This window comes from Protopterus annectens, chromosome 2.part2 (genome assembly GCF_019279795.1).
Source record: "Protopterus annectens isolate FY-2018-M chromosome 2.part2, PAN1.0, whole genome shotgun sequence".
Classification (NCBI taxonomy): domain Eukaryota; kingdom Metazoa; phylum Chordata; order Ceratodontiformes; family Protopteridae; genus Protopterus; species Protopterus annectens.
This window is the reverse complement of record NC_056730.1, coordinates 1,037,225,092-1,037,245,091: the sequence shown is the minus strand read 5'-3', so window position 1 is coordinate 1,037,245,091 and position 20,000 is coordinate 1,037,225,092.

Below are 20,000 nucleotides of genomic sequence, written 5' to 3'. Positions count from 1 at the left end.
ACAAGCACACAGGGTTCCAGTTCTGACATGCATGGATGCAGGTCTGCACAGGTGTGTGGTGGTCAACTGTGTTAGCAGGCTGTACAAAGGTAGATGATGGGTATACCTTGGCATCAGGCCACATGACAATGGTCTGCATTGTGGCTCAGGCCTGTAGTTTCTGAATTTGCCCACACAGGTGGGTATTGCATCCCCCATCCAGTCACCTGGGTGACTATTGTGTGTGGCCAATGCTGTGCATCACTTGCCATGTATGTGTACCTTAGTCCATAACATGGACGGTGTCTGGGATGTGCTCACCTCCCACATTCATGTATAGTGACATGTGCTACTGTACCTGTGGTGTCTGGCCCATGTTGTGAACACAGATTATCATCAGATGTGCCAGTCTTGCCCACTTGTGGCAGGAAATGGTAATGGGCAGCAGGTTTACCCTGCACCTACATTGATAGCATGCTAACAGCATTCCCTGATGTCAGTGTCATCTGTCCATACAGGGCATGTTGTCCTGCATGGTATGTCCATTGTAAATCACATGTGGAGGCACCATAGGTGGTGCAGATTTCCATTGGGGAACATGGTGGAGGTGCACTGTCTGCACATACATGCATATTGGACAGATGGGCAGGGTGACATGCCCTCTGTAGCCCACTGCTATCACTGCATAGTTGCTATCAGTGGCTAATATTTATTTATTTATTTATTTTATTTTATTTTACATTTGTTGACCGGGATAGTCCGTGTGTGTGTGAGCCCATTTTCAGCAGTGGCCCGGGGAGAAATGCTCCAATAAAACAAGAACATCACTGACAGGTACAGTGCCAGTTTTACATAGAATTTAACAGAAATATCTAGAGACAATAAAGAAAGTGTAATATACAAAGGCGAAAGTTATTAAAATATAGTAAAGTCAAAAAAAAAAAAAATATATATATATATATATATATATATATATATATAGTTTTTTTTTTTTGAGGGCAGGGGTCCATCTTTAGTTGATCATATGAGTATACTTTAATACATGTGCATATGTATACCCTTACAAAAAAAAAGAAATTATCAAATTATACTCTTATTGTAGGTAGATGATAGGTGGTCCAACAACAAAAGAAAAGGCACTAGCACTTCTGAAAACCAATAAACCGAAAAATAAGTGCCAGGAAACGTTGAAACTCAGTCCAAGCAGTTTATTCCACGAATTTTTAAAAACAAGTGAAAAGCAAAAGCAAACGGCAACTTGTATTAACGCTCTTACAACAACAGTTCAGTATGCGTTTTCGTCCTTCAACATAGGACTTCATCAGACAAGTCTCAATAGTTAATTACAACCATTAAATAGTAAATCAATTCAATTTAATTATGTAAATTGTCCATAGACCTTTCTATATTAATTCAAACTCCCCTATCAGGGTGCACAAGCTCATGAATATTAATGCCCGTCTGGGAAAAGTGCAGGATTCTTAAAATACATAGGTTTTTTGCTCTCATTTAAAAACTGTCATCATGTTCATTTCTGAATATAAAATACATATGTATATATATATAAATAAATATAAATATTTCAATAAATAGATGAATAAATAGTTATTTTATAAAATTTTTTTAAAGGACATGAGAGGGCACTATTTCATTATATATACCAGTCTCTTAGCTTAATGAATGAAATGACTAAAGTTTTTAAAAAGAAGTTTTTTTATATAAAAAAAGTTTTAAATAAATATTTATTTTATGTATGTATAAATAACTAACCCTGATAGGGGAGTTTGAATTAATATAGAAAGGTCTATGGACAATTTACATAATTAAATTGAATTGATTTATTATTTAATGGTTGTAATTAACTATTGAGACTTGTCTGATGAAGTCCTATGTTGAAGGACGAAAACGCATACTGAACTGTTGTTGTAAGAGCGTTAATACAAGTTGCCGTTTGCTTTGCTTTCACTGTTTTAAAAATTCGTGGAATAAACTGCTTGGACTGAGTTTCAACGTTTCCTGGCACTTATTTTTCGGTTTATTGGTTTTCAGAAGTGCTAGTGCCTTTTCTTTTGTTGTTGGTGTACGTAAGGAGGTTTCGTTTGTTTCTGAGTTCAGGCAGGATGTCCACGGAGGGGCAAGAGGAAGCAGGACAAGCCAGGAGGCTTATCGGTCAATTGACCGAATTAATTGACTTGCTAACGCCTTTATGCGCTAGTTTTGCTATCGGAAGCAAGCGTATAGTGGATCGAGTGGAAGGAGCTGAAGAGCTGGAAGAACCCAAGGGGAAAAGGAAGAGGGAGCTCATTGGCGAAATTAACGAAGCCGGCGACCTACACAATGGGACTATGTTCAACCCACAGGATACCCCGGGTGTTCTACTTGATAGATCCACTGAAGAAGAAGCTGTTAAAATGTTTAGCAAGGACTTGGGTGCTATAATTAAAAGGAGCATAAAACCAAATCCTGGTTTGCAAGGTACTGTTGCTTCCAATAATAACAACAACAAAAAATCTACTTTTGAATGGCTCAAACGAGACATTCAGTTTGATAATTTTAAAAGTAAAAATGAAGTAATTAATGACGGTGAGTCTTATGGTATGAAAATTGATAGACTGAATAATTTATTAACCAAACACAGAATACTCAGTATTGAGAATGCCTATTTGAGGGAATGTTTACAAAGGGAGATAGTCCCCAAAGGTTTAAGGGTATATAAATACCCTAATAATGTGCAGATTGGCTCTCATTTTCACAAATGTTTAATTGAAGTTTTTAATAAATGTGGTTTAGAGGTCATGAAGTTAATTATAAATGACAATGAAAATAAACAAAAGGAACTGGGAGGGGAAATTGAGTTATTGGACACTTGCATCACTACAGATCGAATTCATGGTATTAGAGAGGAAAAAGATAAATACCTTCAAATGTGAAAGGAAATAGATATGAAATGTGATGAAGTGATACAGCGTAAGATGGGTAAATTAAACAGAGATGTAAATGAGTATGAAAATCATACTAATTACCCCAAACCATTATACCAGGGAAACAAGACCAATAATTATAAAGGTACATGGAATAATAACAAAAAAAGTAACAATTTTTATTATAATAATAGAAAAGAGACTGGGGATGACAATAGATGGTATGGAGATAATTATGATGTAGAATTTTCACCATTAGGGGGAGGGGGAACAGTATATGAAAGTAATTCTAACTATAAAGGAAATTTTCAGAACCGAGGGGGGAGAAGGGGGAGGGGGAGATATATGTAGATACCCCCACCCCTGATCAAAATGATTTGAACACGGAAATAATGGTGTATGATGATGTGAAAAATACGTATAATAATTTCACTATTTACAATTTTAGTAGTTTAATATTGAACCCCAACCATTTTTCACTACTCAGCAAAGGATTGAAATATATTCCTAACAGGAGAGGAGATATCACACACACTATTTTAGACGTTAAGTTATTCACAAGGAAAATCAATTTGGAAATAATGGCTGCTAGGGCTGGTTTTAAAAGAGAAGGAACAGGAGAAAATGTTTTAAAGAGAAAGTCAATCTTTAACCCTCCGTTAATTCCACAAATAAAGAATTTTGAAAATGTAGTGATTGATTCAGTCAGAAAAAATTGTAACAAAGGATGGGTTCATCATAATCTGAATAAGGAAGAGAACGAGGTTTTAAACAATTTAAGTAGTAATACCTCATTAAGGATTATGAAACCAGATAAGGGAGGGGGAATTGTCATTATGGACAAAATTTTATATGAAGGAAAATTGAATACTATACTGAGAGACGATAATAAATATGGAGTGGTATCCCTAAATGAAATCAATATAGCCTATCACAGAATTGATGCAATTTTAGAAGATTTAGTGATAGAGAAAGTAATAGATGATAAAACTTTCAGATATTTGGAAGTTAAGAAACCTAAAATAGCCAACATATTTGGGATACCCAAAATTCATAAGAACATGACTAACCCCCCACTTAGACCCATAGTTTCTGTTGCAGGGTCTAAAACTAGCCCTCTAGCAAAATTTGTTGATTTTAAAACTAAGCATATTTGGTTAAATAATAAGTTGATTTTAAAAGATTCCTGGGACTTCTTAGGGGCAATAAAACAAGACATGTTTAGAGAAGATTTATTATTTATAACGATAGATGTTATTGATTTGTTTGGATGTATTCCTTTTACCGAGGGGATGGATATGTTTGAGCAGATGGTATTCGGTGATGAAAATCTGAGGTTGGAAGATAAGATAGCAAGTGTGACACTTATGGATGCCGTCTTAAAATATAATTTTATTATGTTTGATGGTGAATACCATCAACAGAAGACTGGTGTAGCCATGGGGGCAGTTTGTGCCCCCACATTTGCAAATATTGTCCTAGCCAAATGGGAGGAACAATATATTGTCAACTGTAGGTTTAAAGAATGTTGGATAAAATACTACAGATTTTTAGATGATATAGTTATTTTATGGACAGAGTGTCAAGAAAAATTTCTAGAATTCATGGAATACATCAACCAAACCACTACATTTTTGAAATTTACATATACTATAAGTATGGATTCATTGAAATATCTAGACATAGAAATATATAAAGAAAATGGTAAATTTGAGAGTAAGGTTTTTAGAAAAGACACATATGTGAATTCATTCTTACATTATGATAGTGCTCATCCCCTTTATAGCAAGAAAAACATAGTCAAAGGACAATTTGTAAGGGGTTCCAGGATGACGTCTAGTGATATGGACTTTCAAGAAGAATGTAAGATTTTAAATAACATGTTTTTAGAACGTGGATACCCCACGGATTTTATAGAGAATTTAAGGAAAGAGGTAGAGATAGGTAGGCTGGGTAGATTCAGACCAATTTTGGAAAGAGGTAAAGACACTAAGGTGGAAATGGATACACACACTTGTTTTAGTGGGAATAATAAAACTGAACAAGTTAATTATACGAGAAGTTTGGTAGTTGAATATAATAACTCGAATATCAAATTGAGAGAAATTTTTAAAAAGGAATGGAGCAAATTTAGCTCTTTAACAGACATCAAAGAGATAACCAAAATGGAACCAAAAATGGTGTATAAAAACCCACCAAATTTAGGCAAGATTTTGGAAAGGAGTAGTGCAATAACAAGAATAGGAAACAAAGGTAGGAAAGGGACATTTAGATGTGGGAGATGTACACAGTGCCCATACATTATTAATAAGGAAGCAATTTATGTTGAAAGTAGAAAGAGATGGCTCAAAAGTAATAAGTTTTATAATTGCGAAAGTAAAGGGGTGGTTTATATTGCTATTTGCCAGAAATATCAGTCGTTTTACGTGGGTAAAACAGAACGATGCTTAAAAAGAAGAATATATGAACATAACTATGACATTCTGAAAGCTAAGAATACAAATGCTTTATATAAACACTCCACTATTTGTCCTGAATACAAGTTTCATTTTTTTGTTCTTGACCAAATCTTGCCAAATATTAGGGGTGGGTTATGGGAAGAAATTTTGGAAAGTAAGGAATTATGGTGGCAGATTTATTTAGATTCCAATTCTAAACCAGGAATGAATGATTTCTTAACCATAACACCCTTACTCAAAATAAGAGCTAATAAGCTCTAGTATAAAAATTTTTTTAAAGGACACTAGAGGGCACTATTTCATTATATATACCAGTCTCTTAGCTTAATGAATGAAATGACTAAAGTTTTTAAAAAGAAGTTTTTTTATATAAAAAAAGTTTTAAATAAATATTTATTTTATGTATGTATAAATAACTATTTATTCATCTATTTATTGAAATATTTATATTTATTTATATATATATACATATGTATTTTATATTCAGAAATGAACATGATGACAGTTTTTAAATGAGAGCAAAAACCTATGTATTTTAAGAATCCTGCACTTTTCCCAGACGGGCATTAATATTCATGAGCTTGTGCACCCTGATAGGGGAGTTTGAATTAATATAGAAAGGTCTATGGACAATTTACATAATTAAATTGAATTGATTTACTATTTAATGGTTGTAATTAACTATTGAGACTTGTCTGATGAAGTCCTATGTTGAAGGACGAAAACGCATACTGAACTGTTGTTGTAAGAGCGTTAATACAAGTTGCCGTTTGCTTTTGCTTTTCACTTGTTTTTAAAAATTCGTGGAATAAACTGCTTGGACTGAGTTTCAATGTTTCCTGGCACTTATTTTTCGGTAGATGATAGGTGGTATTAACAAGTGGGAGTGGGGTATACATGGGGACTATAAAATTTAGGAGATGAAATTTGATGTGGGCTTATGTGGTATTAGCCTGGCTTGGTGCAGGAGCAGAACCAGTTGTTGATGAGGTGGTCTTTGAGCAGTGTTTTGAATTGGTGTAGGTTGGTAGTATTTAGGATGTATTGAGGGATTGAGTTCCAAAGTTTACAAATGTGGTGGGAGTAGAGGGCGTCCCCGGCTTTGTTGTTGCTTTTGGATACTTGGAGGAGTGTTTTGTGTGAGGATAGGAGTTGCCGAGTGTTGGCATATGGTTGGAGTAATTGTTGTAGGGCTGGGGTTCTGCTTGGCTGGTATATTAGTTGGTAAGTAAAGACAAGTTAGGTATAGGTTAGTTGTTGTTGGAATTCTAGCCAATTTATTTGTTGTAGGGCAGAGCAGTGGTGGGACCTATATGGGGAGCTAGTGGCGAACTTGGCTATTTTATTGTAGGCTGATTCAAGTTTGGTAAGGTCAGTTTTGTTAAGGTATGTAAAGATGGGAGAAGCATAGAGAACAGTAGATAAGAGATGAGTCCTGGTGAAGCTTAGTCTAGAATAGCTAGTTAGGAAAGGATTAATTCGGTAAAGAGACCCTAGTTCAATGTGTGTTTTTTTAATGGTTTGAAAGAGGTGTACGTTGAATTTTAATTTGCTATCAACTGTGACACCTAGTAATTTGGTATGTGAGCTGGTGTTTATAATTGTGTTGTTGGAGGAGTGGATTTGAAAAGTGGCTGAGGGATTGGGTGTTTTGGTGGGGAGAAAGAGCATGAGTTTGGTCTTGTTTGGGTTCAGTATGAGGTTAGTGCTAGTTAGCCAGGATTCTACTTCTAGGAAGGACTATATGCAGTGTACTGCCCACATATTGGCTGTTGCCTAGGCATGTGTGTGCATATGACACATGAGCTGAGTGTGTGCTCTTGGTAATAGTAGGGTTGCTAACTGTGATTGGCTGGCCTTGATGTCACATGTATGGGTATGGCTTTGCACCCCAGCCTCTCAGCTAATTTACATCTGTTATCCCTGTATGGTTGACATTGTGATATATAGTAGGGCCACAATAAAGAAAATAAGCAAAACCCCCTCCACATTGCCCACAGGTGTCACACACTCACAAACACCTCTACACAGGATACTAGTTACACACACAAAGGTGTATTTCACAATGAATGAAATCAGCAAGATTACCAAAGAAGGGCATTTCAAGTGTACTCCGAGTGACTAGCCTAAAATGCATTTCTCCCTACACAGACAGTGAGACGCACAGAAAACATCCACACTTGACATGTGTGGTTATAGAACCCCTGACGAAGGTCTATATCACACTACAGCATGGAGCTGTTATAGGATGCACCTCAGGGATTATTAGCGAAGCTCTTCCCCAAAGGTGTATTTCACAATGAATGACAACAGCAGGATTACCAAACTAGGGCATTTCAACTGTACTTTGAGTGAATAGACTAAAATGCATTGTTCCCTACACAGACAGTGAGACACACATAAAGCATCCACAACCAACATGTGTTGGTATAGAACTTCTGACCAAGGCCTATATCACACTACAGCATGGAGGATTTATAGGTCACACCACAGGGATTACTAAAGACCTTTTTCCACAAAGTTGTTTTTCACAATGAATGACATCAGCAGGATTGCCAAAGTAGGGCAATTGAAATGTACTTCGATTGAGTAGCCTATAATGTATTGCTCCATACACAGACATTGAAACACACACAAAACATCCAGAACTGCCATGGGTGGAGATGGAACCCTACCACAGTTCTAAATCACACTACAGCAGTACACAGTTACAGGACATGCTACAGAGATTACAGAGCTACAACTTTCCCAGAGGTGTATTTCTAGGTGGGTGACATCAGCAGCCTTGCCAAAGTTGAGTATATGAATTCTAAGGAGTGTGAGTACCCTAGAAAGCATTGTTCTCTACTCACTCAAAGACAGACAGAGACACACAAACACACAGAATCACACACACACACACACACACACACACACACACACACACACACACACACACACACACACACACACACACACACACACACACTTGCCAAGTCTGGGGTTGGAACATCTATTACAAGACATCTATGGAGATTATTGGGCTACACCCTTCCCAGAGGTGTATATGTAGGTGGGTGACATCAGCAGCCTTGACAAAGTTGAGTATATGAATTGTACGGAGTGTGAGTAGCTTATAAAGCATTGCTCTCCACTCAGTCAAAGACAGACAGAGACACACGAACACACAGACTCTCACACACACACACACACACACACACACACACACACACACACACACACACACACACACACACACACACACACACACAGTTGCCAAGTCTGGGGTTAGGACATCTGTTACAGGATGTGCTACGGAGATTACTGGGCTACACCCTTCCCAGAGGTGTATATCTAGGTGAGTGACATCAGCAGCCTTGCCAAAGTTGAGTATATGAATTGTATGGAGTGTGAGTAGCCTAAAAAGCATTGCTCTCTACTCAGTCAGACACACACACAGTTTCTAAGTCTGGGGTTAGAACACCTACCTAACTACTTTATCACACTACAGCAGTACACAGTTACAGAATACACTACAGAGATTACTAGGCTATAATATTCCCAGAGTTGTCTTTCTAGGTGAGTGGCATCAGCAGCCTTGCCAAAGTTGAGTATATGAATTGTAGGGAGTGAGAATAGCCTAAAAAGCATTGCTTTATACTCAGTCAGAAACACAAACAAACACACACAGTTGTCAGGTCTGGGGTTAGAACACCTACCTAACTACTTTATCATACTACAACAATATGCAGTTACAGGACACACTACAGAGATTACTGGGCTATAATTTTCCCAGAGGTGTATTTCTAGGTAAGTGACATCAGCAGCCTTGCCAAAGTTGAGTATATGAATTGTATGGAGTGTGACTAGCCTAAAAAGCATTGCGTTCTACTCAGTCAGACACACACACACACACACACACACACACACACACACACACACACACACACACACACACACACACACACACAGTTGTCAGGTCTGGGGTTACAATATCTACCTAACTACTTTATCACACTACAGCAATATGCAGTTACATGACACACTATAGAGATTACTGGGTTATGACTTTCCCAGAGGTGTATTTCTAGGTGAGTGATATCAGTAGCCTTGCCAAAGTGAGTATATGAATTGTACAGAGTGTGAGTAGCCTAAAAAGCATTGCTCTCTACACAGTCAGAGACAGACAGACACGCACACAAACACACACTCACACAATTGCTAAGTCTGGAGTTAGAACTACTACCTAACCAGTTTATCATTGCAGCAGTACACAGTTATGGGACACACCATGGAGATTACTGAGCTACAGCTCTCCCAAAGGTGCATTTCACATTGGATGACCTCAGCAGGCTTGTCATAATACTGCTATGGGGAGGGAGGTGTGTGCATGGGCCATATCCCATTCATGTAGGGGTTGACATGCCACATGTGGGCACACACAGGGTCATATGTCACAGGTATGTGTATACAGCTACTAGATGACTACTTCCTTGTACAGTTATGTTGCACAGCTAGCACGTGTAACACATAGTCTGTCATGCTGACAGATACTGGTGGCTAGTATCTGTAGTGTATTTGGGGCCCTTTGGCTGTGTGCTGGGTGGGACAGGCATGGATGGCTCCTTGTCATGGGCACACTCTTCCACACATCTATGTCCATCTACCTTTAGCTTATCATAGTGTGTTGTCCTTACATATATGTCTGTATTTCTATCCATTGTGTGTGCAAGGCAGGAGTGGTGCATACTGACATGTGTCTGCACTAAGAAGTGCAACTGCCAGATATGTCTGGTCCACTGGTGTTTGCAGACATGGCCTTCATGTGTTTAAGTGTGTGAGCATGCCCAGTATGACCTTTCAGTATGTTGTTGACTGACATTGCCTTCATTCCAAGTGTGTAAGCATGCCCAGTATGGCCGTTTGTACTGCATATGTGGATCAAGTCCAGGTAGTTTGTACTGCAGTGCTGATCTTTGTGTTGTACACCAACATCTAGAATGCTGTGTCTGCAGGGTATCCATCAGTCATTTGTCATTGACTGTTGCTACATTTCTGCACAGCGGGGGGGGGGGCACCTGACTGTTTCTACATTTCTACACAGGAGTGGGGGGGCACACCTGACTGTTACTATAAGTGTACGTAGGATGGGGGCACACCTGACACTTGTACATATTTGCTAGGACTGTACTGGTATGTCAGGTACTCCATTTCAGTCTGTAGTCTTACCTATCGTGCTGTCTAGAGGCATACCAATATACTGCAGATCTTAGCTTTAATTACCTACATATTACTTTCTGACTTCCTAGCCTTCACAACTTACATCCAGCTGCCTGGCCTGCTGTATTCTGTCTGTATAGGCCTGGGGGAGGGGTTACCCATAGGGCTCATTCAGAGACCATAGTACAGCATTTGCTTGTGTTTGTCTACACCTGTCCTGCTGGCTGAGACTGTTGTTGGGTATGTGAACCTTCCTGACTGGCATGTGTGGGTCTTATGGACACACGTGTCACTCAGCCCATTTCCTGCAGTGGGCTTTGTCACCTTGTGTAGTACTGGCTACTATGGTGACTCCAGTATGTGTTGTGGATGTCATGGTGCCACTATGGGGGTCTACTGTCTGCTGCCATAACATTCAGCCAATCAATTCCCTTGCATGCTCACATACATACCATAGCTACAGGTAAAAACACATTCTACTCCCTTTGGCAATTGGTAGGTTGATTGGCTTGCCTTGAGGGTGTGCCAGACTTGAGGATGGTGCTGGAGGGCTGCCTATGTCGGATGCACATAGTACACTCCCTATACCTGGTTGAGCACAGGTAGTGTCATGTTTGGCATCCCTTTTACTGTCTGTGCGAGTCAGAGAGAGGTGTCATTCCTTGGGTCCCTACTGTGTCAGTGCATATGCTATGTGTTGCCTCTTTGCCAAGGCCAGGGCATACTGGGCACACCTCCTTCTGCCTACTGGGGCAGGCTCAAGTTGTTCCTCCTCCGAGTCACTCTGTGCCTGTACAGGCCTTGGCATTGATGGGGGGCTGTGTGGCCCTGCCCCCATGCTGTTCCTGCTGCAGCTGTTTCCTCGGGATCATATTGTGTAGCGTAGCACATACCATAACAATTTAGGTAGATGTAGCTGGTGAATACTGCAAGGCTCCACTGTATGTGTCCAGACACCGGAACCGTGACCTGAACATCCCAAACACATGCTCTATTATATGTCTGGCCTGTGCGTGTGCCTCATTATGGCATTGTTGTTTAGGTGTGTTCATAGGTTCATAGGTAGGTACTAGGCTATTGGCCCTTAAGGCCCATACAAGCCTAGCCAAAAAATGTATCTTCCTGTGCCCCTGTCGAGCAGAGCCATAGAAGTGATCCCTGGGGTGAATTTCCCATTTCCCATCCAATCATCAAGATTTTTCTTGAAGAGTGCTAATGAGGAGCTCTGGTTGACATAGATAGGTAGTCTGTTCCAGAGTATGGGAAGTCCCTGGGACAGGAATCTATCCCTCCAGCATGTTCTGTTTATTGTGGTGACAAGGTTTAGGTCCCTAGAGCATGTAGCTCGGAGGGATTGGGATTTCTTTAAGTGGAGCATGTCCAACAGCTGTGGGTTTGACATAGCTTTGTATGTTAGGCAGAGATCGCCCCTGAGTAGGCGATATACGATGGAGTAAAGCTGTAGTTTTTTGAGACTGTCTGCATAGGGCATCTGTTTGAGGCCAGTAATCCTCTTTGTGAGGTATTTCTGTGGTCTTTCCAGTTGTTGTAGATGTCTTGTGAGGTACATACCAAAAGGGGCGTTGTACTCTATAATGGGTCTAATGAGTGATGAGTAGAGGGGAACAATGACCTTTTTTCTGGATGAGAGTCCTTTTGTGATGAGATGAGCCACGTAGAAGGATTTCCTGACCACTGTGGCGATGTGATTATCAAAGGAGAGACTACTGTCCACCTGTGTCCCAAGGTCTCTTATCACATTTTTGGCATTAAGTAGACTACCAGCTATGTGGTAGTTCATGGGTACAGAGTTTTTACCAAAGGGGATGACAATACACTTTTTGGCATTGAGCTTCAGGCCATGGCTTTGACACCAGGTATCTGTCTCAGTGAGGCCCTTTTGTAGTTTGTCCACATCGTTAGGAGTTTCGATTATGGCTCCTAGTTTGCAGTCATCTGCAAACTTTGTTAGCCAAAGACCTTCTGTGTTGGCCTGCACTTCAGAGAAGTAGATACCAAACAGGAGAGGACCCAGGACTGAACCCTGTGGTACTCCACTTGTCACTGGTCTGATGTCGGATTTGGAATCCGCTACTTTCACAGTGTGGGTTCTGTCCATGAGCCAGTTGGCAACCCATCTTGTGACATAGGGAATTATACCTAGTTTAGTGAGCTTATCTATAATTCCAGAGTGGGGGATGGTGTCGAAAGCCTTGGCGAGATCTAGATAAGCTGTGTGAACCATTTTACCCTCATCTATGGCTTTGGTGACTGCTTCAAAGAAGTCAATCAGATTTAGGAGACATGATCTGCCTTTTACAAATCCAAACTGGGTAGGGTCCAGAGTTTGGAGATTACCAATGTCTTTGTTTATGAGTTCCACGAAGATACGTTCCATGGCCTTGCAGACCAGGCTCGTCAGGCTAATGGGGTGGTAGTTCCTGGGTTCCATCGTGGCTCCCCCTTTGTGGAGTGGGATAACCATTGCAGTGCACCATTCAGTGGGTACAAAGCCTGAGGTGAGGCTATGATTGAACATGGTACTTAGGTAGGGTGCCAGTTCATTCTGTAGTTCGTGTAGAATGCAGCCTGGGATATTGTTAGGTCCCATGGATGCTGTGTTCTTGTCTTTGGAGAGTGTGTTTTTTACCTGTGCAGCCATGATTATAGGAACTTTGCATTCTTCCGGTATAGAGATGGGCCCTCTAGGGGGTGAGAGGGGGGTAAAGTTAGCACTGAACCTATCTGCTAGGATGTTGGCAATTTCAGTTGGTTCTGTATATTTAGTGCCATTGTGCTGTAACTCAGAGCAGATCTGAGTGTTCCCATTTAGATTCTTGACATAGCTATAGAATGGTTTATGGCTGTTTTTAGAGTCAGTGGCAATTTTGTTTTCGTAACTAGCTTTGAAGGATTTTATGAGGGATCTCAGCTTCTTACTGAGGTTGACCAGGGAGTTCCTCCAGTCATGGGATTTTACTCTTTTTTGCAACAGTTTCTTTCTTCTGTTGTAGAGTTTGTTTATGGCAGAGGACCCCCAGATTGGCTTCCTTTTTTTGGAGGATAACATCTTGGTTCTATTAGGGATAGCATGATCCATGCACTCATGTAAGTGCTTATAAAGTGCATTTGTGTAGGATTCGTCAGTCATACCTCTATTGTCTGTCTGCATGGGTGTCACGAAGTTTGCCACTTCTGTCTTAAGAAGAGAGAAGTTGGCTTTGGAGAAGTTTTTTACGATGGTTTCCCTAATTGGGGGTGAGGGTGGGGTGTGGATGTCTAGGCTGATTAGCTTGTGGTCGGATCTGACCAACGAGGAATTGACCTCTGGTGTGGAACACCAGTTTCCCATGTTGGTAATGACCAGGTCTGGGATACTGCTGCCCCTGGTGGGGGTGTGAATAAGTTGATTCAAGGTGTTGGAATTTATGAATTCTAGAAAACATTGAGCAAAAGAGTTGGTACATGAGTAGTTTTCCCAGTTAATGGTGGGGTAGTTGAAATCGCCCATTATTAGGGTGTTGGGTTGTACCCTAATACTTTCCAGTGTATCAAGAAATGAGGAGTGTGAATCCTGGGGCATGGTGGGGGTATGTAGCAAGCTACAATTTGGATTGCGGTCTTGCCCAGAGTTAGTTGCACTTGGATAATCTCTGATGCATTATGCTGTGCAACTAGCCTGAAGGTGTGGATATCCTTAATGAATATGGACACGCCTCCACCTTTAGTGCTTCGTTCTGGGTTAGGTGGCCGAAAGGTGTGGTATGAATTGTAGCCTGGTAATGCAGGAGTGCTCTCTGGAGCTTTGAACCAGGTCTCTGTCACTGCACAGATGTCAATGTTCTCCATTTTAAGGAGTGTCTTGAGTGAGTGCATTTTGAGGTTTAGACTTCTAGCATTGAGTAGCATTACCCTCAAATTTTGCTTGCTTGTACCTGTTACGGTGATGAATTTGTCATTTGAACCTTGTCTAAAAAAGGCACTATAGTGGTGGCAAGAGCCTTAGCCAGTATTCGGAATCCTAAGGGCGATAGGTACAGGCCATCTCTGGCAAAGCATCGTGGTCTGTCAATCATGTCGTCCCAGGCAGATAAATCCTGGATCCCCTTAGAATGACACCAGAAGCTGAGCCAATTGTTGAAGTCAATCATTTTGTCCTTGTACTGTGGTATCATTCTGGGTTATGGCAGGATGCTACTCAGGGTTAGGGTCATACCTGCCTGGGATACAAGATCAGAGAGCTCCTCCATGTCTCTTTTCATGTAGTCCAGGGAGGTATGTCTCAGGTCATTCACACCAACATGGACAATGGCAGTGTCATATTTATACTTATTGTGGAGTGACCTGAGTGCATGCATTATGTGGCGGATCCTGGCACCTGACAGGCAGCTGACAGTAACTTTCTCCTTGTTTAGTCTAGTGAGTGGAACATCAGTGTGCCTGACCATAGAGTCACCTATGACTAGAGTGTTGGGTACGTTGTTATGCCTTATGGGCTGTGGTTGAGTGGCACACTGAGTTTGTGGGCTATGTGTCATTTGGGTTGTGTTGGGGGGGGTGGAGTTTGCTTGCATTTATGCTTTGGATGTCCCTGATGCTTGGGCAGGTTTTTATTGAGAGCCTCTGCGAATGTAGGTGTGTGTTTTGTGTTTATATGTGTGTGTTTTGGTGGTGTAGGTTTTGAGTGTGGTGTGGTGCAAGTGTTTACCTTCTCCTCTTGACTGTCTAGTACAGTCTTGGGTGAAGAGAGCTTTGCTTACAGTTTGGCTATATGAGTGCATCTCTCACAGGTTGTAGTGTTGGATGGTAGGAGGAGAGGGTTGTCTGTGTACATGAGGCAATTGCTGCATTGCCCCAATATGCCCATATTCATCAGGTAGACAGGAGAAATCACTGGGAGCTGACCCTTAAACATGCCTGGACAAGTGCTTATTTATTAAGTACTAAAAACTGCTTTCCACTAGACAAGTGAGGAAAGTTGAGTGCTGCAGTAATTTGCAGCTTATATAGTGCTTACAATGAGTTCTGAACAACTGCTGAGTTCAAAGAAACAGATTTGAGTGCTGAAACTAGACAACTGGCTAGTTATAAGAAACAAAACTAAGCTAGAAGGCTTACCTCCAACCCAGAAAGGCTTGGGGGCTCAGAAGCCTACAAACAGTCTAGACCACCTAACAAGAAAGGCAGGAAACAAGCTTACATTTTTTTTGTTCTCTTTCCTAGATGCTCTCTTTGTACACAGTAGGAATGCCTGAAATCAGAATATGATCTCACTGCACTCAGTTGAGTGAGCAAATGAGATGGGCCCAGAAGGAGTATCCAAACACAAATTTACAAGAGGGGCGGGCAGTTTCAAAGCCACTAAGATTAACAGCAAAACAGAAACAGGGAGGGTGGGTGGGAAAACTAACTGAAGAACAGAGTCAAAACTTCCAGTTCAGTTAATATTCATGCAACACAGTTAAATCAATTTAAATACTGTATTATTTGAAAAAAAGTGCAGATAAAGGTACTTAAATTCTCTTATACGTCCAGTTAAATACAGCTAGATCTTAGCCAGCCAACGCAGAAGTTTTTAAGCAGAACATATTTCAAACTGTATCACTTAAAAAGGCAATGACAGGAAATCAAAGAATGTGGCTACCCACACCTGTAATTATAAACAGATAATAAAATTCAAGCAAGCACTAACTGAAGAACAGAGTCAAAACTTCCAGTTCAGTTAATATTCATGCAACACAGTTAAATCAATTTAAATGCAATATTATTTGAAAAAAGTGCAGATAAAGGTACTTAAATTCTCTTATACATCCAGTTTAACACAGCTAGATCTTAGCCAGCCAAAGCTGAGGTTTTTAAGCAGAAAATATTTCAAACTGTACCACTTAAATAGGCAATGACAGGAAATCAAAGAATGTAGCTACCCCCACACCTGCAATTACTAACAGATAATAAAATTCAAGCAAGTACTAACTGAAGAACAGAGTCAAAACTTCCAGTTCAGTTAATATTCATGCAACACAGTTAAATCAATTTAAATACTGTATTATTTGAAAAAAGTGCAGATAAAGGTACTTAAATTCTCTTTTACGTCCAGTTGAATACAGCTAGATCTTAGCCTGCCAAAGCTGAGGTTTTTAAGAAGAAAATATTTCAAACTGTACCACTTAAATAAGCAAGGACAGGAAATTAAAGAGTATAGCTACCCCCACACCTGCAATTACTAACAGATAATAAAATTCACGCAAGCACTAACTGAAGAACAGAGTCAAAACTTCCAGTTCAGTTAATATATATTCCTGCAACACAGTTAAATCAATTTAAATACAGTATTCTTTGAAAAAAGTGCAGATAAAGGATTCTCTTATACGTCCAGTTGAATACAGCTAGATCTTAGCCAGCCAAAGCTGAGGTTTTTAAGCAGAAAATATTTCAAACTGTACCACTTAAATAGGCAATGACAGCAAATCAAAGAATGTGGCTACCCCACACCTGCAATTACAAACAGATAATAAAATTCAAGCAAGCACTAACTGAAGAACAGAGTCAAAACTTCCAGTTCAGTTAATATTCATGCAGCACAGTTAAATCAATTTAAATTATGTATTATTTGAAAAAAAATACAGATAATGGTACTTATTTTCTCTTATACATCAGGTTGAAAACACCTAGATCTTAGTGGGCCAAAGCTGAGGTTTTTAAGAAGAAAATATTTCAAGCTGTACCACATAAATAGGTAAGGACAGCCAATCAAAGAATGTAGCTACCCTCACACCTGCAGGTACTAACACATGAAGAAATTCAAGCAAGCACTAACTGAAGAACAGAGATAAAACGTCCAGTTCAGTTAATGTTCATGCAACACAGTTAAATCAAGTTAAATACTGTATTATTTGAAAAAAGTGCAGATAAAGGTACTTAAATACTCTTATACATCCAGTTGAATACAGCTAGATCTTAGCCAGCCAAAGCTGAGGTTTTTAAGCAGAAAATATTTCAAACTGTACCACTTAAATAGGCAATGACAGGAAATCAAAGAATGTGGCTACCCCCACACCTGCAATTACTAACAGATATTCAAACAAGCACTAACTGAAGAACAGAGTCAAAACTTCCAGTTCCAGTTAATATTCATGCAACACAGTTAAATCAATTTAAATAATGTATTATTTGAAAAAAGTGCAGATAAATGTACTTAAATTCTCTTATACATCCAGTTGAATACAGCTAGATCTTAGTCGGCCAAAGCTGAGGTTTTCAAGCAGAAAATATTTCAAACTGTACCACTTAAATAGGCAATGACAGGAAATCAAAGAATGTGGCTACTCCCACACCTGCAATTACTAACAGATAATAAAATTCAAGCAAGCACTAACTGAAGAACAGAGTCAAAACTTCCAGTTCAGTTAATATTCATGCAACACAGTTAAATCAATTTAAATACTGTATTATTTGAAAAAAGTGCAGATAAAGGCACTTAAATTCTCTTATACATCCAGTTGAATACAGCTAGATCTTAGCCTGCCAAAGCTGAGGTTTTTAAGCAGAAAATATTTCAAACTGTACCACTTAAATAAGCAAGGACAGGAAATCAAATAGTGTGGCTACCCCGACACCTGTAATTACTAACAAACAATAAAATTCAGCAAGCACTGACTGAAGAGCAGAGTCAAAACTTCCAGTTCAGTTAATATATATTCCTGCAACACAGTTAAATCAGTTTAAATACAGTATTCTTTGAAAAAAGTGCAGATAAAGGCACTTAAATTCTCTTATACGTCCAGTTGAATACAGCTAGATCTTAGCCGGCCAAAGCTGAGGTTTTTAAGCAGAAAATGTTTCAAACTGTACCACTTAAATAGGCAATGACAGGAAATCAAAGAACGTGGCTACCCCCACACCTGCAATTACTAACAGATAGTAAAATTCAAGCAAGCGCTAAATGAAGAACAGAGTCAAAACTTCCAGTTCAGTTAATATTCATGCAACACAGTTAAATCAATTCAAATACTGTATTATTTGAAAAAAGTGCAGATAACGGTACTTAAATTCTCTTATACATCCAGATGAATACAGCTACATCTTGGCCGGCCAAAGCTGAGGTTTTTGTGTGCATTTCTGATGGGTGTCATCAGCCACTGCTCCAGTGGGTACCCAGCATCCCCCACTAGCTGACCGTAGGGGATGTCCACATTGGCAAATCTGTGGTACAGCTGTGTCAGATGCCATATGTGTGAATTGTCATACCTTCCAGAGCAGCCAGCACACACATTCATTATAATGCCCTGGGCATCACATATGACCTGGCAGTTGATGGCGGGGGTGCCCCTGCAGTTTATGTAGGCACTACCCTGCTCACCAGGTGGTGCTTTGATGCGTATATGCATGCAGTGTATAGCACCCACTACCCCAGGGTATTCTGCTATTTGGTGGAAGAGACGCATCTTGCTAGTCAACACCTCACATGTGCTGAGAAAATATACGTGCTCACTGACATGTGCTGGTATGGCATCCAGGAGCTGGTGGAATATTCTGGATGCTGATGCCTGTGAGATCCCCATGATATCCCCAGTTGTGCTTTGGGAGGTACCTGTGGCTAATATACCTAGGTCTACACATACCTTGGCATCCACTGGGATGGGTTCCCCTCGGCCAATTTGGTGTGTCAGGTGTGGCCGGCACAGCTCAAATATTTGCTGTAGGAGGTCTCTGCCCATCCTATAGCACTCCACTATCTCCAACTCATGTAGGCCCTGGTAGGTTACCCTGGGTCTGTACACTCTTCTCCGTCTCCTCACTGTGGATTGTTCTGCAACATTCACATCCTCACCACCCTCAGCCTCTTGCACATGTTGCTCTATGTTGTCTGCTGCAGCCCTTCTCATTTTGTAGGATTGTTTGTTAAAATTTCCCCGCTTGTATACACCGGTGGTGTAGAGTGTGGAAAAACCAGAGGGGAAGGAGTTTGCTTAGTTTATAGTAGTGTTCTAGGTTGGGCTGGTCTGCTGTCTGTGTAATTGGCTGATTCTGATACATTTCACCTGCCAGCTAAGCTAGTTCTCTTTGATTACCTTCCTACTGCTGGTTTCCCTTCCTACTGCCTTCCTGTTTGAGTCCGGAAGTGTGCCATGCAAACACAGTGCTCAGATGTGAACAGAGCTGCTATTTCCTGTTTTTTTATTTTTTTTTTTACACCTGATGCATGCAGTGCAAACACGCGCACACGCTGTAAGCACGCTTTACAGGATTTTGGCTTGTTCTACCTGTGTATACCATGATTTTCTTGGTGTAAGATAGGACAGCCCTAGACACACACCCTGCCTTAGCTTAGCTTAGCAAAGGGCAAACATGAGCCACAGTGCTGTAGTTAGCTTACAGCATGCCTGACACATCCCCTTCTGATGTCAGCTATGTCTAAGGCTTACACTCATGGATTTCCTAG